The 20,142-nt window shown below is 42.4% G+C and overlaps 2 long non-coding RNA genes across 2 annotated transcripts; both read right to left on the reverse strand.

Annotated features, from left to right (window-relative positions):
- Positions 1 to 408: 408 nt before the first annotated feature.
- LOC120433154 lies at positions 409 to 6,942 on the reverse strand. Its single transcript, XR_005608367.1, has 6 exons — positions 6,407 to 6,942; positions 6,023 to 6,087; positions 5,531 to 5,595; positions 2,827 to 2,891; positions 2,338 to 2,402; positions 409 to 540 (listed from the first exon to the last, which is right to left on the reverse strand). It is a non-coding gene; the product is annotated as an uncharacterized LOC120433154 (long non-coding RNA).
- Positions 6,943 to 7,304: 362 nt separating this feature from the next.
- LOC120437354 lies at positions 7,305 to 9,059 on the reverse strand. The gene is made up of 5 exons (XR_005611052.1): positions 9,038 to 9,059; positions 8,547 to 8,611; positions 8,163 to 8,227; positions 7,779 to 7,843; positions 7,305 to 7,348 (listed from the first exon to the last, which is right to left on the reverse strand). It is a non-coding gene; the product is annotated as an uncharacterized LOC120437354 (long non-coding RNA).
- Positions 9,060 to 20,142: the final 11,083 nt, after the last annotated feature.

Below are 20,142 nucleotides of genomic sequence, written 5' to 3' on the forward strand. Positions count from 1 at the left end.
GAATTCATACATAAGGCCCGCGGGATTATAAAGGGCACTGCCGATCCGCTTTTGCCCTTCTCATTCTCCGCCATGCTTTATCCGCCATGTGCGTATGAAAACAAAGGTACTGCGCATGCGCGTTTTACCCATATTCTATCGCAATATTTCATTTTCTTATCGTTGCCCAAAATTATACCGGTATTACCGTGAACGGTATGATATGGCCCAGCCCTACTGCAAACTAAATGACTTTTGCAAACATGTATATGTCTCAGATGTGTCTATAGATTTTTTTAACCTGATTATTTAACTACTGTTCCTCTTTTTTAGCATTAAACCATGATTCATGACAAAGTCGCTTACATTTTGAAAAAAGAGCGACTGTCTCATACAGGACATTGAGCATTTTACACTGTTTGATTTTAATCACAATGGATAGTCTCCCATTAGCAATGTGCCCACAGAAATGTCTCCTCACTGCTCCAATCTCTGTGGGACATCATGGAGATTTTTGTTTCCTTTGAGGATTTTCCCCTTCAGCACCATTTTCAGGAAATGCTAAAAGGAGGAGAGAAAATAAGATCAACTTACTTTTGATATGTTAACTATAAAGCTATTATAAAGGTACTCTTTAAGAACAATGGGACGTAAACATCAAAGCCCTTTCATGGTACACATATCAAAAAGAACTCCAGGTACATAAACACAGCATTTTTTAACTGGTTTTAAATAGCGGTGGGGCTTTAGGTTTACACTGGGCTTCGTCTTTTTGCCATGTTAGATGAAGACAATCTCTTAAAAGCTACATTCTGACCAGCACATCAAGCTCATTTAAAAAAAAAAAACCAAAACAACAACAACTCAAAGGAAACTATTAAAGATAAAACTTCTATGTGAAAGCCACAGGACACCGAAATACAAAACGACTATGTCATTTAGGTTCTAAACCACACAACTATAGAAAAACAGTAACTGACATTTGTTTCCATCCAGTTTCAACATATCATACTTAATGTTTTCTTTTTCCACTTTCAATCATAAAGAATCCATTTCCGCTTTGTCCTGATTCTTTTACTTAGCTTGTCCAAAAATTATTTGTCATTTCCCCACTCTTATTCTCATGCGATTTTGTACTGTGACAGTAACCCAGTTCAGAGCTGGCATTATCGCAAGTTCTGGGTGATCAGACATCATGCAACCAGCATTAACTAAAGCTCTAAAGATACCCAAGATGCTTTGAGGATGCATTCAAGATCCAGTGATGGAAGGCAAACATTTGTCTGCATTCCTCTGAAAGTCAAAACAATCTGTATCGAAGACGATGTAGGACAGTCTACTCTAATGGCATACTCAACAAAACAAGACTCATGGGGAACCTTTCTCTCTTTTGATGAAAACGTCAAATGTTAAGTATTGCGGGTAAAAATTTCCACTTGTTATATCTTGACAGATAATCATCTAAAATGAATGAACAAAAATCCTCACCTTTACAATTTATGCAAATCAATTTCAAAGCAGAAAGGTGAACATTACAAAAGGCACATTTTTCAGTCTCGTCTCTGATGAATACACTACATCATGCATACAGTTCTCTTGAAAAATAAAGTTCATTAAGTTTGAACCATGAATTTTGAGTGATTTCATGTAATGCAGAAACTTCACTCATTTGAGACACTGCAGCCCTTGTGGCATGAATACATCCAGTAGGAGCCAACATTTCAGGGTTTCCCATTCATTGTTTAAGCATGCTTTCTGATACAGTGACATTATTTTTTGAGCAAAAGAGCATCTGAATAACCGCTCCTCATTTACTTTGAGTTGAAGTATGAGTTAAATCCAAATAAATCACCTAGCATCGTCTTGATGCATACTCAATCATCGAGGTAAGTAAATCCCCAAAAGTTGAATCTGTTCATACGGACATAGCATTTTCAGTGGAAGAAACATTTCGTCATTCATCCAAATGACTTCTTCAATTTCATCCAACAAGAACAAGAACACACAAGTGTTGTTTGGATGTTGATAGTGACTGAAGAGTCTCTTGGATGACTGACAAAAGGTTTCTCCCGCTGAAAAAGATACGTCCAGATGAACAGAATCAACTTTTGGGGAAGTCAACTACCTGTTGATTTAAAACCTTAGCAAACCTCTGGAAAGCATTTGGTAATTGTTCATTTTAAGAAGAGCCCATCTTTCAATTGATTTACACATTGAAAACACACACAGTCCTCACAATGTATGCATCTTACATTAACCAGCACTGTAAGAACTGTGTCTACCAACCTCACTATCAACATCCAAACAACTATTTTGTATTATCTTTCCCATAATAACAATAGCAGAAAATTTAGTCACCTGCTCATCATCTTTGAGGGAGGACGATGCCATGGGCATATCAACATGAGGAAGATCGGTATGCCCTGAAACGTTGTGCAAACAAACACAAAAGGGCATTAACATCCATTCAACACAGATACGTTGAGACTTTACAATGCAGTTACGTAGCTACACTGGTTAGTGACATAAATGAGGCAAATGGAATGCAATAATATTGATAGAAAATTAATTCCTCAGTGTAAACTAAGATAACACACGACAGTATCCACACACAGTCCTCATAATAATGTACCTGACAGCTTCATACACTGTAGGGTCTGTGTTTCATGTGGACTTGGGAGCCCATCTTCGATAGACTTGCATATCCAAACACACACAGTCCTCACAATGTATGTATCTTACATTAACCCGCACTGTAAGAACTGTGTCTACCAACCTCACTATCAACATCCAAACAACTATGTTGTGTTATTTTTGCCATAATAACAACAGCAGAAAATTAGTCACCTGCTCATCATCTTTGAGGGAGGACGATGCCATGGGCGTATCAACATGAGGAAGATCGGTGTGCCCTGAAACGTTGTGCAAACAAACACAAAAGGGCATTAACATCCATTCAACACAGATACGTTGATACTTTTCAATACAGTTATGTAGCTACATTGGTTAGTGACATAAATGAGCCAAATGTAATGCAATAATATTGATAGAAAATTAATTTCTCAGTGTAAACTGAATAACACCCGACAGATTCCACACACAGTCCTCACAATGCATGTATTTTGCATTAACCAGCACTGTAAGAACTGTGTCTACTAGAGCAGGGCGATATGGCCAAAAATATTTATCACGATATATATTTGAAAATTTGCGATAACGATATAACTGACGATATACTTGATGTGAGACAAAATACAACTCCACAACTTTACTAGTGCAAAAAAAAACCCCATCCATTTATTTTCACTTAAACAAGCAGCTGTTTTTTTTATATGCATTAAAGCTATATACAAATTTAACAGTGCAAATGCAAATTTCTTGCTGAAAGTTTAACCAAAAGGCATTTCCAGTAGAAATGGGATGACATATCCTGAGCATAACCATGTATAATATCCACTGTAGTTAAAAGAGGTGCTTTGCAACATTAAACTGCAGTGTGCCAAATAAAAAGGCAAATATGTATTTTTCGGACCATAAAGTGCACGGGATTATAAGGCACATTAAGCGAAACAAAGCAGTCAGATAAATCAAACTTTATTCAACTCATTCTTCTTGCTTCCTCCACTTCTGTACCATTGATTCATTAATGCTGTATTCTATCACAGCTGCTCTATTCCCATGTTGTTGCAGTATATTAATGACTAACCTCATATTGTGGATGGATTATCTCAGTTGTTCTCCTGACTGAAGTTTGGTCCGTTTACAGCATCCTGCCATGCGATTGCATTTGTCCCTAACCACCAGGAACCCTCACGTTAACTTTTATCGAGTGGAAAAGTGTTAGCGTTCATCCTCCAGCTTCACTGTTTATGTTATGCTAGCATAGCTGTGTCGCTAGCGATCACGTAGCACATCATTATATACTACCTAGCCCAACTTCAGTAACCCTACAAACGTCACTGCTGTTTAGTTTCCTGTCTTCATTTATGTTGGAAGTGATAGCAGAGCTGCACGTTTGAATTTTTCAGAAATCTGTCAGTCAGAACATGCTATCCGGTTGTTCAGTCTGGCGTCACTGGCCGTGTCTGGGCCTAAACTCCGCTGCAGGTCCATATATCAAACGATCACTGTGGCATTACTGAGAGTTGAAAAACTGTCTAAAGTCTTTCATCTTTAATAAAATGATCAGTGTTCTGCTCTACCAGGTGTAACAATTGAGTTTAACATCCAGGCATCCATGAAAATGGAATTTATGACATTTAACGGCGTTAGAAGTTAGCAGGAAGTTAGCTCGCTAGCTTCTATCTAAATACAATATAGCATGTCCTGACTGCGGGGTTTTGGAAACAAATTCAAACGTACAGCTCTGCTATAACTTCCAACATAAATGAAGACAGAAAACTAAACAGCAGTGACGTTTGTAGGGTTACTGAAGTTTGGCTAGCTGGTAGATAATGATGTGCTACGTGACCGCTAGCGACACAGCTATGTTAGCATAACATAAACAAGCTAACTTTTTTTCCACTCGATAAAAGTTAACGTGAGTGTTCTCGGTGGTCAGGAACAAATGGAATCGCATGGCAGGATGCTGTAAAAGGACTAAACTTCAGCCAGGAGAACAAGTGAGATAATCCATCCACAATACGAGGTTAGTCATTCATATACTGCTGCATGGGCTGTGCTGTAGTTACATCGTAAGGTTTTAAAAACTGAGCTTAAATAAATGATTAGTAGTAATAAAAGCCAAGGGAGGTCAACAGTGATCACTGACTGTTTTAGGAGCTTTTTGAGATTAAATAGAAGAAAATACAAAACATTAAACATGTTAACAACACAAAAGCCATATTAAATGCAGACTACTTTAGGCCCGGAAGTAGGATTCGTCACGTCATCACTGAACAACCGGATAACATGTTTAGGTAACTAGCGAAACTAGCGAGCTAACTTCCGCTAGCTTCCTGCTAACTTCTAACTCCGTTAAATGTAATAAATTCTGTTTTCATGGATGCCTGGATGTTAAACACCTGGTAAAGCAGCAATGCTGATCGTTTTATTAAAGATTAAAGAATTTAGACAGTTTTTAACTCTCAGTGATGCTGTGTGTTCGTTTGACTTTGGGACCTGAAGAGGACGCAGTTTAGGACCCAGATTATTCCCAGATTTATGAGCACCTTAGTCCGACAAATACGGTAATAACGACGCCCCCCTTGCATGTTCTACAAAAAAATGTGCTTTGTTGTGTATCTGACGGACAAACACCAAACCAGTTCCACATCACTGAAGTTGCACCATTTTTACAAACCAGTTCTGGTTCATCTGTTTCACTCAACAATCGGCCATGTGCGTACGAAAACAAAGGCACTGCGCATGCGCGTTTTACCCATATTCTATCGCTATATTTCATTTTCTTATCGTTGCCCAACACTGTACCGGTATTACCGTGAACGGTATAATATGGCCCAGCCCTAGTGTCTACCAACCTCACTATCAACATCCAAACACCACTGCTGTGGTCTTGTTGCAATAATAATGACAGCAGAAAATTAGTCACCTGCTCATCATCTTTGAGGGAGGACGATGCCATGGGCGTATCAACATGAGGACGATCGGTATGCCCTGAAACGTTGTGCAAACAAACAAAAAAGGGCATTAACATCCATTCAACACAGATACGTTGAGACTTTACAATGCAGTTACGTAGCTACACTGGTTAGTGACATAAATGAGGCAAATGGAATGCAATAATATTGATAGAAAATTAATTCCTCAGTGTAAACTAAGATAACACACGACAGTATCCACACACAGTCCTCATAATAATGTACCTGACAGCTTCATACACTGTAGGGTCTGTGTTTCATGTGGACTTGGGAGCCCATCTTTCGATAGACTTGCATATCCAAAACACACACAGTCCTCACAATGTATGTATCTTACATTAACCCGCACTGTAAGAACTGTGTCTACCAACCTCACTATCAACATCCAAACAACTATGTTGTGTTATTTTTGCCATAATAACAACAGCAGAAAAATTAGTCACCTGCTCATCATCTTTGAGGGAGGACGATGCCATGGGCATATCAACATGAGGAAGATCGGTGTGCCCTGAAACGTTGTGCAAACAAACACAAAAGGGCATTAACATCCATTCAACACAGATACGTTGAGACTTTTCAATACAGTTATGTAGCTACACTGGTTAGTGACATAAATGAGCCAAATGTAATGCAATAATATTGATAGAAAATTAATTTCTCAGTGTAAACTAAATAACACCTGACAGATTCCACACACAGTCCTCACAATGTATGTATTTTACATTAACCAGCACTGTAAGAACTGTGTCTACCAACCTCACTATCAACATCCAAACACCACTGCTGTGGTCTTGTTGCAATAATAACAACAGCAGAAAATTAGTCACCTGCTCATCATCTTTGAGGGAGGACGATGCCATGGGCATATCAACATGAGGAAGATCGGTGTGCCCTGAAACGTTGTGCAAACAAACACAAAAGGGCATTAACATCCATTCAACACAGATACGTTGAGACTTTACAATGCAGTTACGTAGCTACACTGGTTAGTGACATAAATGAGGCAAATGGAATGCAATAATAGTGATAGAAAATTAATTCCTCAGTGTAAACTAAGATAACACACGACAGTATCCACACACAGTCCTCATAATAATGTACCTGACAGCTTCATACACTGTAGGGTCTGTGTTTCATGTGGACTTGGGAGCCCATCTTTCGATAGACTTGCATATCCAAAACACACACAGTCCTCACAATGTATGTATCTTACATTAACCCGCACTGTAAGAACTGTGTCTACCAACCTCACTATCAACATCCAAACAACTATGTTGTGTTATTTTTGCCATAATAACAACAGCAGAAAAATTAGTCACCTGCTCATCATCTTTGAGGGAGGACGATGCCATGGGCATATCAACATGAGGAAGATCGGTGTGCCCTGAAACGTTGTGCAAACAAACACAAAAGGGCATTAACATCCATTCAACACAGATACGTTGATACTTTTCAATACAGTTATGTAGCTACACTGGTTAGTGACATAAATGAGCCAAATGTAATGCAATAATATTGATAGAAAATTAATTTCTCAGTGTAAACTAAATAACACCTGACAGATTCCACACACAGTCCTCACAATGTATGTATTTTACATTAACCAGCACTGTAAGAACTGTGTCTACCAACCTCACTATCAACATCCAAACACCACTGCTGTGGTCTTGTTGCAATAATAACAACAGCAGAAAATTAGTCACCTGCTCATCATCTTTGAGGGGAGGACGATGCCATGGGCATATCAACATGAGGAAGATCGGTGTGCCCTGAAACGTTGTGCAAACAAACACAAAAGGGCATTAACATCCATTCAACACAGATACGTTGAGACTTTACAATGCAGTTACGTAGCTACACTGGTTAGTGACATAAATGAGGCAAATGGAATGCAATAATAGTGATAGAAAATTAATTCCTCAGTGTAAACTAAGATAACACACGACAGTATCCACACACAGTCCTCATAATAATGTACCTGACAGCTTCATACACTGTAGGGTCTGTGTTTCATGTGGACTTGGGAGCCCATCTTTCGATAGACTTGCATATCCAAAACACACACAGTCCTCACAATGTATGTATCTTACATTAACCCGCACTGTAAGAACTGTGTCTACCAACCTCACTATCAACATCCAAACAACTATGTTGTGTTGTTATTTTTGCCATAATAACAACAGCAGAAAAATTAGTCACCTGCTCATCATCTTTGAGGGAGGACGATGCCATGGGCATATCAACATGAGGAAGATCGGTGTGCCCTGAAACGTTGTGCAAACAAACACAAAAGGGCATTAACATCCATTCAACACAGATACGTTGAGACTTTTCAATACAGTTACGTAGCTACACTGGTTAGTGACATAAATGAGCCAAATGGAATGCAATAATAGTGATAGAAAATTAATTCCTCAGTGTAAACTAAATAACACCTGACAGATTCCACACACAGTCCTCACAATGTATGTATTTTACATTAACCAGCACTGTAAGAACTGTGTCTACCAACCTCACTATCAACATCCAAACACCACTGCTGTGGTCTTGTTGCAATAATAATGACAGCAGAAAATTAGTCACCTGCTCATCATCTTTGAGGGAGGACGATGCCATGGGCGTATCAACATGAGGAAGATCGGTGTGCCCTGAAACGTTGTGCAAACAAACACAAAAGGGCATTAACATCCATTCAACACAGATACGTTGAGACTTTTCAATACAGTTATGTAGCTACATTGGTTAGTGACATAAATGAGCCAAATGTAATGCAATAATATTGATAGAAAATTAATTTCTCAGTGTAAACTAAATAACACCTGACAGATTCCACACACAGTCCTCACAATGTATGTATTTTACATTAACCAGCACTGTAAGAACTGTGTCTACCAACCTCACTATCAACATCCAAACACCACTGCTGTGGTCTTGTTGCAATAATAACAACAGCAGAAAATTAGTCACCTGCTCATCATCTTTGAGGGAGGACGATGCCATGGGCGTATCAACATGAGGAAGATCGGTGTGCCCTGAAATGTAGTGGAAACAAACACAAAAGGGCATTAACATCCATTCAACACAGATACGTTGAGACTTTACAATGCAGTTACGTAGCTACACTGGTTAGTGACATAAATGAGGCAAATGGAATGCAATAATATTGATAGAAAATTAATTCCTCAGTGTAAACCAACATAACACACGACAGTATCCACACACAGTCCTCATAATAATGCACCTGACAACTTCATACACTGTAGGGTCTGTGTTTCATGTGGACTTGGGAGCCCATCTTTCGATAGATGTACACATGCAAAACACACACAGTCCTCACAATGTATGTGTCTTACATTAACCAGCACTGTAGGAACTGTGTCTACCAACCTCATTATCAACATCCAAACACCACTGCTGTGGTCTTGTTGCAATAATAATGACAGCAGAAAATTACTCACCTGCTCATCATCTTTGAGGGAGGGCGATGCCATGGGCGCATCAGCTTCATCTTTGGGTTTAAACTTGTCTCTTGGCTCCCTCATTGTAATGCACTGTTTCAGAAAAAGAAAAATAATAGTACAATTTGTGTAATACTTCATCACTGTAGTTTACAGTGAAAACTGATCTTATACAGGAGGTGCTAACCCTCTGGAGTCAAGGGTATAATTGGCTGTTTTCGACTACTTTTAAATTTTACCTTTATATTTCCCCTTTAAAAAAAGTTTTCCTTGCCTTCTTTGTCATTATTCTTTACACAACAACCTTTAATTTTGACATACTGTATTAACATAACTGACCCAAAACATAAAATCAGAGTAGGTTAAGGTTATACTTTTCAGTATGAAAATCACAAAGACGTTTAGCGAGTCATTCTAATTACTTAATTTTACATTTCTAAAACATATGTACAAATTTGACAAACCACATTATATACAACTATTTACATAAAAATGCAGGAAATTCCTCTGGTGGTTTTTGTAAGGTTATTTCCAAATTTACTGGTTTTCCCTTCTCCTCAGGTTACGAGCCTTGGTGTCATCCTACATAGTTCACTTTCCTATAAATCTATCTATCTATGTCCATAGTCTTGTTACCTCCCGTACTGACTACTGCAATTCTCTCTTGCATGGTCTCCCCATAAATCCCTCCATAAGCTTCATCTGGTTCAGAACTCTGCTGCTCGCATTATCACCAGAACCCCTCCTACCAGCACATCACCCTGTTCTTCAGGAACTTCACTGGCTCCCTGTGAAATTCGAATAATATACAAACTTCTTCTGCTCAACTTCAAGGCCCTTCATAACCTTGCTCCTCCTTACCCTTCTGACCTGTTAAGCACTATCTCTTCTGCCCGCTCACTTCCATCTTCTTTTTCTATCCAGCTTGCTGTGCCTTCTTTCCACCACCATGGGAAGCAGAGCTTTTAGCTGCTCTGCTCACAGGCTGTAGAACTCTCTACCCCCAGATATAAGAAACATTGGTTCTCTCCCCCAGTTTAAATCTCAACTCAAAACCCATCTGTTCAAATTTGCATGTCCACTGTGAACCCACTGTTTGTTAATTTTATCTTGTACTTTTGTTTTTATTGTTCCTTATTTTGTCATTGTTCTATTATGCATTTCATCCCTTTGTAAAGTGTCCTTGGCTGTCTTGAAATGTGCTATAAATAAAATTTATTATTATTTAAAAACAATCAGGTGTCACACAAATTATTTGTGTTACTCATCAAAATTGTTCCTGTCCACCACAAGACAGAACAGAGGGACACACCACAGGCCTGACAAAAGGGAGTGTATCACTCCTGTTGCACACCTAGAGACAGCAGTTAGATTTCAGTCTGCCTTTGGTAGCTTTTCAGTCAGGGTGAGGGTGACATTCACCTCACCATTTTGACACACAAAACAGTCAAATAAACCCAGATTTAACTACAAACTAACAATACACTCCAGACACACTTAATGTCACAAATCTCTCACATCTCAAAACTTGTTATAGAGAGCACTGTCTTGCTCTCTCCTGCCATCACTCCCAAAAGTTTACCCTATTCATAAACAACCAAAACAGCCATATAATTGTTTGATCGGCTCTTGTTCATTTATCCACCACAATAGGGAAGGAGAGGTAATACTTTATCTATCTATATTTTTTGAAGAAAATCACGTTTTTATTTGTTCCTGCACTAAATGTGATGACAGTTTTCAGGAAAAAATTTGAAATTATGTTTCATAACTCTGCTTTTACGTTGCGTATCAACACATTTTAAAAAACTGATATATACAAATATTGCTGATAAATTGTAAACATGCCATGTGATCTGCACTCCAGAAAGTTAAATATTAGCTACCTCAGTTATCTGAAATGTCTCATTACTAGCATTTCATATCTATTTTAGCTTTGCTTAAAATCTGGAGACAGTGGGATGAATAAATAATAACATCTCAGTATTTCCAAATGTCATAGCTGAACTATAAAGCTATGTGTTAGACTAGGTTGCAATAATTACAACAGCAGAAAATTAGTCACCTACTCATCATCTTTGAGGGAGGACGATGCCATGGGCACATCAGCTTCATCTATGGGTTTAATCTTTTCTCTTGGCTGCCTCATTGCAATGCACTGTCTCAGAAATGGAAAAAAAAATGTACAATTTGTATACTACTTCTCAATGTAGTTTACAGTGAAAAATGATGTTTTACAGGAGGTGCTTTCAAGGGTATAATTGGCTGTTTTCGACTACTTTTGATTATACCTCTATATTTCGCTGTTAAAAAAAAATTTCCTTGCCTTGTTTGGCATCATTCTTTACAGAACAACCTCACATGTCTGACTACATTTATTTTGTAATTTTGACATATTGTATTAACACAATTGACCTAAAAAAAATTACACAAAAACATAAAATCAGAGTAGGAAAATGTTATACTTTTTACTATGAAAACCACAAACATGTTTAGTGATTTTTTTCTCATTACTTAATTTCAAATTTCTAAAACATATGTACAAATTTTACAAACCACAGTCTATACAAATGTTTATGTAAAAATGCAGGCAATTAGTGTATCACTCCTCCTGTTGCACACCTGGAGACAGTGTTTAGATTTCAGTCTGCCTTTGGTAGCTTTTTTAGCCAGGGTCAGGGTGACATTCACCTCACCATTCTGACACACAAAACAATCAATCAAACCCAGATTTAACTACAAACTAACTATACACTCCAGACACACTTAATGTCACAAATCTCTCACATCTCAAAAGTTGTTATAGACACCGCTCTCTCCTGCCATCACTCCCACAAGTTTCCCTATTAGTAAACAACCAAAACAGCCATATAATTGTTTGATCGGCTCTTGTTCATTTATTCAACACAATAGGGAAGGAGAGGTAAAATATATCTATCTATCTCTTTTTTAAAGGAAATCACGTTTTTATTTGTTCCTGCACTAAACGTGATGACATCTTCAATCTGGTTTTACTTGGCCTATCAACACATTTTAAAAAACTGATACGCATGTAGTTGATAGACCATAAATTGGCCATGTGATCTGCACTCCAGAGAGTTAAATGTTAGCTACCACGGTTATCTGAAATGTCTCATTAATAGCATGTCACGTATATTGCAGCATTGCTTAAACTCTGGAGACAGTGGGATGAGTAAATAATAACATCTCAGTAATTTCAAATGTCACAGTTTAATTAAAAACACATGTGTTAGACTAGGTATTTAACCTTGACTAATAAATATACAACGTGTCATCAAAAAATGCTAGATTTAGCATTTGAATTAGCTTGAAATACAAAACTTAATCAAGGAATATACATCAAAGAAAACCTTGACAAAACTAAATCTAACTGGTTGCTGGACTATAAAGCTGGAAAAATTCAAAAGTTTAAAGTTACCTGTTAGCGTCTCCACACCAGTTCACAGCCAAGCTTCAATACTCCTCAACTCCAAGTCACGAAGTGAGGGGAGGGTGAAAACTGAAGCTCATTGGCTAAAAAGTGGTCAGGTGACGAGAGTGCTTACCCTTTCTTTTTAAATGGAATTTCAGTGAAATATTTACAGTGAGGAAGGACTGGGTTTTTATTGCATTTGTTATTTTGTTGTTTTTGTTTAATAGGACATTCCTTAAAAAAAAAAAAAGTATTAGTTATTTATTTGAAGCAAAGTACAAAATTATGGCAGCTGGTATATGAAGGCATTAATAGCTCCTCACCTAGTTATTCCCAGAGACTGCCATTTTAATCTCATCTTCAGAAGTATAGTCCAGGGTTACAAGCATTACGAACACACAGAACAATACCTTAAAGAAACTTGCCATTTTCCTGCAGTAGTTGTTAGCTATAACAACAAACTTGATAGACTAAATGCTGAACAGTGTGGAAATGATAATAATAATTATTATATGAGTTACTATGGGTGGCACAGTGGTATGGTGGTTAGCACTGTTGTCTCACAGCCAGAAGGTTCCTAGTATAAAGCCTTGGCTGAGTTTGTATTTCTAACTGTGCATGTGTGTGTTTTCTTCAGGTACTCCACCTTCCTACCACAGATCTAAAACATTCATGTTAGGTTGAATAGACATGATAATTTGATAGCAGTTATTGAGTGAGGGGTTGTTTGTCTGTGTGTTATAGACAGGGGTGCACATAACTGGTACGCAGGTACGCATGCGTGACAAAAATTAGGAATGCCTAGTGACACTTATGTTACCAAGTGCCTTTGCATACTTGACCGTGTCATTTAACCTTCCATGTGTTTCTTGTCACCAGCTAAATTTCCCAAAATAAACCCCAGACATTAAGCAGCTTCTTTGGTGTGCCGCCACCAGCTAAGAAACGCCAGAGCCGAAGAAAAGACTTTTTTTCAGAAAAGTGGCTCCAAGATGTGCCATGGCTTGAAGCTAACAATGAGTGCGCTGAAATGTGGTGCAAGATTTGCCGCTTTCATCCACATCTAGCAGACAAATCAGGTGCATTTTTTAAATGCTCAAAGAATTTTAACGATTCTTTATTTGACAAACATGAAAAAGTAAGGAGCACATGAATGTGGCGCAAGTCATTGCTAATAAACAAGCTAGCCAAAATGAAATGTCCAGTCACCCACTTAACATACGGCAAGACAAGCAAAATGGAGAACAGCGGCAAGCACTGTTAAATAATACCATTTGACTCTCCATCAGCGGCACTTGGAGTGACAGCTGCAGGCGGGCTGGGGACACAGACGGTGCAGGACAGCTGTTGGCTCCTTCCTCGCACCTGCCCTCGCTTATATGGGAGCACGCCATACTACCGGCTCCTCTTTCACCTCATTTTTTGTCACCACCTCTGGCTGTCAGCCCGGCTCTGGTCATAGGGCTGCCTGATGAGGCTGCCGGTCGACCCTGCAGCCACCTCGCTGTTGAGGTGCCTGTGCGGGCATATGGCCAGGGTAGGGGGCCCAGAGCTTTGGGCCTTGCCCTGTCCCCAAGACTCCAACTTGGGGCCCTGGAGATCTCCAGCCCCAGTTTGAGTCCTTCGCAGATGGCCGTATACAGGTGAGACAGGGAGGACTTGGAGCTAAGACTCAGCTGTCCTCCAGCCACCCTCCTCCCCCCTGACATCCTTTGAGTTGGGCCTAGTGGCCAGCTCCTGCTGCAGGCTATGTTCCCTTGGCATATTGCCCGCGGTTCACAGGTTTATATGCCAGTCGAGCCACGCTGCATTGACACCTCAGGCAGTGGTTGACAGTTCTCCAGCCTGCGGCGATGGCTCTCTGTCTAGGAGATTGCCCACATGTTGTGGGTTTACATGGCCGGCAGGGGCCTGCTCAGTGAGCTGACACCCCCCGGTGAGTCATGTCCCTGACTCTGACCTCCACTTCAGCTGCAGGCTGTGTTCCCCTGGCGTGTTGGCTGCATTTCTCAGGCTTACGCGCCAGTTGGACCTCGCTGTGGCGAGTGAGTGTTCTCCAGCCTATTTTAGCCAGGATTCTCTCTGGCATATAGCTGCTGCAGCTGCAGGCTGTGTTCCCCTGGCGTATTGCCTGCATTCACAGGTTTACACGCCAGCTGGACCTCGCTGTGTGTGATTCCTCAGCTGGCGAGTATGTGTTCTCCAGCCTGCAGCACCGGCTGTGCACAAGTGTCTCATTCTCGAGTTCACTCTTGCTGCTCCCCTTTCTGCGGACAATGCTAGTGGCCACTCGGCCCTGGGGCAGACCTTCGGGGTAAGTCCCCACCCGCCTTTCAACGGACTAGACTGCAAGCCCCCACTTGGACCGCCTCCCACTTGGGCCCTCCACTCTCTATGGACTAAGCCACCAGCCCCTCGCCCTTGTGGGACAGTGCGGGTTGGATGCTTGGCTCCTAGGACCATCCACTGTGCGTCATGGCATTAGCTAGCTGCCATGCTCGAGTGGCTTAATAGGCTGTGCTCCCCTGGCTTATTGCCCACATTCATCAGTTTACCGGCCAGCTGGACCTCACCCAGTCTGATTCTTCAGCCGGCGAGTGAGTGTTCTCCAGCCTGCAGCGCCGCCTGTGCACGAGTGTCTCTTATGGAGTTCACTCTTGCTGCTCCCCTTTCTGCGGACAGTGCTTAGCGGCCACTCTGCCTTCGGGTTTAGGCCCCATGTGGCCTTTTGGTGGGCTAGGACGCCAGCTCCCCACGTCCAGATGGACGTATTGCCCGCGGCTCGCCGGTTTACGCACCAATTGGACCTCGCTGTGTGTGAGTGTTCCTCAGCCTGCAGCGATGGCTCCCTGTCTGGCGTCTAGCCTGCATGTTGCAGGTTTGCAGGGCCAGTTGGGTTCCCGATCGTCAGCTCAGTGAGCTGTGCTTCTTTCCTCAGTCTGCTCCTGGGATTCCAGGTTCTGGCCCTAGGCTTCTCAGGCCCCAGCTGGAGATCTTTTGCAGAGTGTGCACATGGGGCTCGTCAGCCAGTGAGTGTGAGTCCTCCAGCCTGCAGCTCTGGCTCTCTGTCTGGTGCACGCCTGCCTGTCACAGCTTACGCGGCCTGCACAGGCCCACTCAGTGGGCTGTAACTGAATGACTGTCTTGTTTGTGAGTTCGCTCTTGTTGCTCATCTGCCTGCGGGCAGCACATAGTGGCTGCTCGGTGCTGGGAGTGGACCTTCGGGTCCTCCCAATGCTTAGCCCTCCACTTCTGCTGGCTAGGCTGCCAGGCCCCCCTTCCCTGTCTGTCGATGGCACGGGGCGGCTTTGACTCTGGGGATGGACAAGTCACATCCCTACCTCGGCCTGCTGCGTTCCCCTGGCTTGTTGCCTGCGGTTCGCCGGTTTACGCATCAGTCAGACCTCGCTGTGGCGTGTGACTCTCTGTCTGGCATATTGCCTGCATGTTGTAGGTTTGTAGCCAGCAGGTTCCAAACTGGTGCTGCGCTTCCTGCCGTTCGGCCTGGTGGTTCACGGGCTGACTTTGAGTGGCCAATCAATTGGGGTTCTTGCATCTGCAGGGCCGGTTCAGGCCAATCTTGCGCCTGCTGACTGATGCCCCCCCCCCCCGGCTTGGCCTTCGTGTCTGGTGAAGCTCTGACCAGGGTGGTCTGCTTATGTGTACATTTGTCAATGGCATTTTCACTATCGGTTCAGTTGCACCGTCTCCTCATGGGGTGTCTTACAGAGTTACCCCGTACATATGGAATATCTAATGGAGTGGAGAGATAGCCTCAATATAATAGAGAAAGTACGGTTACGGTGTAACCTTGGTTCTGTGAGTGAGAGACTATCTCTCCACCTTAAGGCCGCTCGGAGGCGCATTCCGATCAAACTATCGCTGGTACAGCTGTTTATAAATAAGCTGTGAGGTGTGGCCGGGTGAGCCGGAGTGTCTTAAAGAAGTATCCACACGCCACTACCAAGGGGGGGTCGTGCCCCGTACATATGGAATATGTAACGGAGTGGAGAGATAGCCTCTCACTCACAGAACCAAGGTTACACTGTAACCGTATGTTCTTTAGATGCTGTTCTGGCTGTTTTCTTGTGAGGGGGCAGTATACAGAGCTAATGCTATTGCATGATCTGTGAATCTTTTTGGCCCTTCATGTAAACTGAAATGGGTCGAGCAGGCATCGAAGACATGATGTGAACTTTGACTATATGCTCAAAGCACTTCATAACAATGGAAGTAAGTGCTTTTGGGTGACAGTCACTGAGACAGCTCACATTAGGTTTCCTCAGGACGGTGGTCCTCTTGAAGCACGAGGGGACTATGAACAAGAGAAAAGTCATCACTTTACCCAGCTGTCTTATCTAATTATAGGCCAATCTCCACCCTTACTTTTATCTCAAAAATTCTTTAAAGAGCACCAGAATGGGAGAAATGTTTCATCACCAACTGGTGACTTCTTCAGTCTCAGCAGACTGCAGGTTTCCCCAACCTTATAAACAGTACATTTGCATAATGACAGAATCTAGCTACAACAATGGGCTGTGAGGTCAGTTCCATGATCATTAGTATCCAAATTGTCGTGACCATTGATCAGTGGCCATGAGGGGACTGATAAGGAAAGGGAAGGACAGCTACAGGCAGAAGATGGAGAACCAGCTTCAACAAAACAACATTGGCGAGGTCTGGAGAGGCCTCAGAACCATCTCAGGCCACAAAGGTCAGAACTTTCTGCCTAGGGGGATGTGAGGTGGGCAAATGAACTGAATCATTTCTTCAACTGATTTGATTCATCCATGAGGCAGTCTTCAACATCGGCTGCAGACTCACCCACCCCCACTGCTGCTGTTCCACCTCTGACACCTCAGATACTTAACACCTCCTCTACTCACCCTGCTCACTCCTCCCCACCCCAACAACAGCATCCAATACACACTCAACACAAAGCTTCTCTCTTGTGTTGAGAGTGGTTCTCTCTCAACCACCCAGGTTAGGAGGGAACTGAGGAGGATTAAAGCCAGGAAACCTGAGGGTCCAGATGGCATCAGCTCACGGGTGGTCAGGTCCTGTGCAGACCAACTGTGTGGGGTGATGGAGCACCTCGTCAACCTGAGCCTGAGGCTGGGGAGAGTCCCACAGCTCTGGAAAACCTCCTGTGTGATACCAGTGCCAAAGACTTCACGCCCCAAGGACCTCAACAGCTGTAGTCCGGTGGCTCTGACTTCCTGATGAAGATCCTGGAGTGGCTGGTCCTAGCTCAGCTTCGGTGCCTGGTGAGCTCATCACTGGACCCACTTCAGTTTACTTACCAGCCTGGCATTGAAGCGGATGATGCTGTCATTCACCTCATGCATCGTTCCCTCTCTCACCCGGAGACCGCTGGGAGCACTGAGAGAATCATGTTCTTTGATTTCTCCAGTGCCTTTAACACCATTCTGCCCACGGTCCTGTAGGACAAGCTGGAGAACTCTGGAGTGGACCATCACCTCACAACATGGATTCTGGACTACCTCACTGACCGATCACAGTATGTGAGAACTCAGGGCTGTGTGTCGGACAGGGTTGTCTGCAGTATGGGGGCCCCACAGGGAACGGTTCTGGCACCATTCCTCTTCACCACCTACACTGCAGACTTCTCCCACAACTCCACCCAGTGCTTCCTGCAGAAGTGCTCTGATGACTCTGCAATACTTGGCTTCATCACTGATGGGGACGACAAGGAGTACAGAGAACTGACACAAGGCTTTGTGGACTGGTGCCAGCAGAACTACCTCCAGATCAACACTAGTAAAACCAAGGAGCTGGTGGTAGACTTCCACAGGCACAAACATCCTCCACTGCAACCACTGAACATCCAAGGTATGGACATTGAGACTGTGGACAGCTACAGGTGCCTTGGTGTTCATTTGAACAATAAACTGGACTGGTCTCATAATTCAGGGCAGGTCTTTTGGAGTGAAGGGCTCTCTCCTGAAGACCTTCTATGACTCTGTGGTGGCCTGAGCTATCTTTTACGGTGTGGTCTGCTGGGGCGGCAACATCTCTGCCGGGGACAGGAAGAGACTGAACAGGCTGATCAGAAGGGCCAGCTCTGTTCTAGGATGCCCTCTGGACCCAGTGTAGGTGGTGAGTGACAGGAGAATGGTGGCTAAACTGTCATCCCTGTTGAACAACATCTTCCACCCCATGCAGGAGACTCTGGCAGCACTGAGCAGCTCCTTCAGTGGCTTATGGATATATTATTCCAGTTTTTTGCTTTGCACTGTCCACTGCTGCAACAAAAAGAAATTTCCCACATGTGGGACTAATAAAGGTTATCTTATCTTATCTTATCTTATCTTATCTTATCTTATCTTATCTTATGAGTACCATTCACAGAGAGTTGGGGAATGACTGCAATCACAGCATTATAAGATGGTGAAAGAGGTGTGTTATGGGTTACCAATGATACATAAACAGGGTGTACGTTTAAGACCAATTGTGTGGATGGTCAGCTTGGTCACCGATAACACCTCGACATTTCTGTCTTCTGTCCGCCACCCATTTGTAAGCAGCTCCAAACACCACATCCCGACCACTTTGGGTTTTGTTGAGAAGGTGAGAGATGTCATTATTGAACAGGTGAAACATTGGTCTCATATAATGTTTGATCTTTCACTTGTGCTTCAGTTGCTGAAGCAGTGGAGGTTGTTTGTAAGAAGTTACAGCAGGGGTCTCAAACTTAAATGAGTTGTGTGCCACATCGGGCACTGTCATCTCACTGAGGGCCAATTTAATATCTTTGACTATATGGCGGGCATCTTTGCACAGACTGCACCTAGGGTCCTGCCTGGTGTGGTAAACACCAGCCTCTACTGGTCTTGTACTTGGAGCCATGATTAGTGCTTCATCCTATAAGGGTTTGTCCTTCCATGATGGTTCCTGCTTTACCTCCTCCTCCTGAGGTTTCAGCTGCTTCAACTATTTACTAAGCACCTAACCACTTGGGTTTATCTTCCTGATGCACTGATGGTGTCATAAAGCAGCTGAGTACAGGCAGGGTAGGACCCAAACGCAAACTCACTTAGGCAAAATGGGATCCTAAACACAAATACACCTTTATTAGTGAGCACGGAAAAAGTAATACAAAACAAAAACTGGGAAAAATAACATGAACTATAATGGGAGCACTAAATACACAAGGAAGGAAACTGGGGCATGCACAGAGCCCAGACGGAGGACGCAACGCAGGACTGAGGGAGATGCTAACCTAAATACACAGAGGGATAACAAGGAAGTGTGAACACACAAGGAACACAACTGACACGAATAACCATAACAAGCCGGGGGGGACACAGGAACTTCACAATAAAACAGGAAACATGATGCGAGAGTGGAGGAGAGGCAGATGAGAGGGAGGCGAGAGAACATGAGGGAGAGAGCAGACATGGGGAAACATGCATAAACATAGTGGAATAAAACACAAGAAGGGGAAACAAGTAACAAGAACTCACACAACTATATAAACACAGACACACAGAGGGAGACAGAGGGCAAAGACACGAGGAGGGAATCCAATAAACAAAACTAAACAGAATATCCCAGGGACCATAGAATAAACCTTTGGAATAACAGATGGGCATAACATAATACAGAATGCCAAAATGCACAAAATTCAAAACTTTAGGTCAAAAGACCC

The sequence above is a fragment of the Oreochromis aureus genome, linkage group 3, assembly GCF_013358895.1.
Source record: "Oreochromis aureus strain Israel breed Guangdong linkage group 3, ZZ_aureus, whole genome shotgun sequence".
Classification (NCBI taxonomy): Eukaryota; Metazoa; Chordata; class Actinopteri; order Cichliformes; family Cichlidae; genus Oreochromis; species Oreochromis aureus.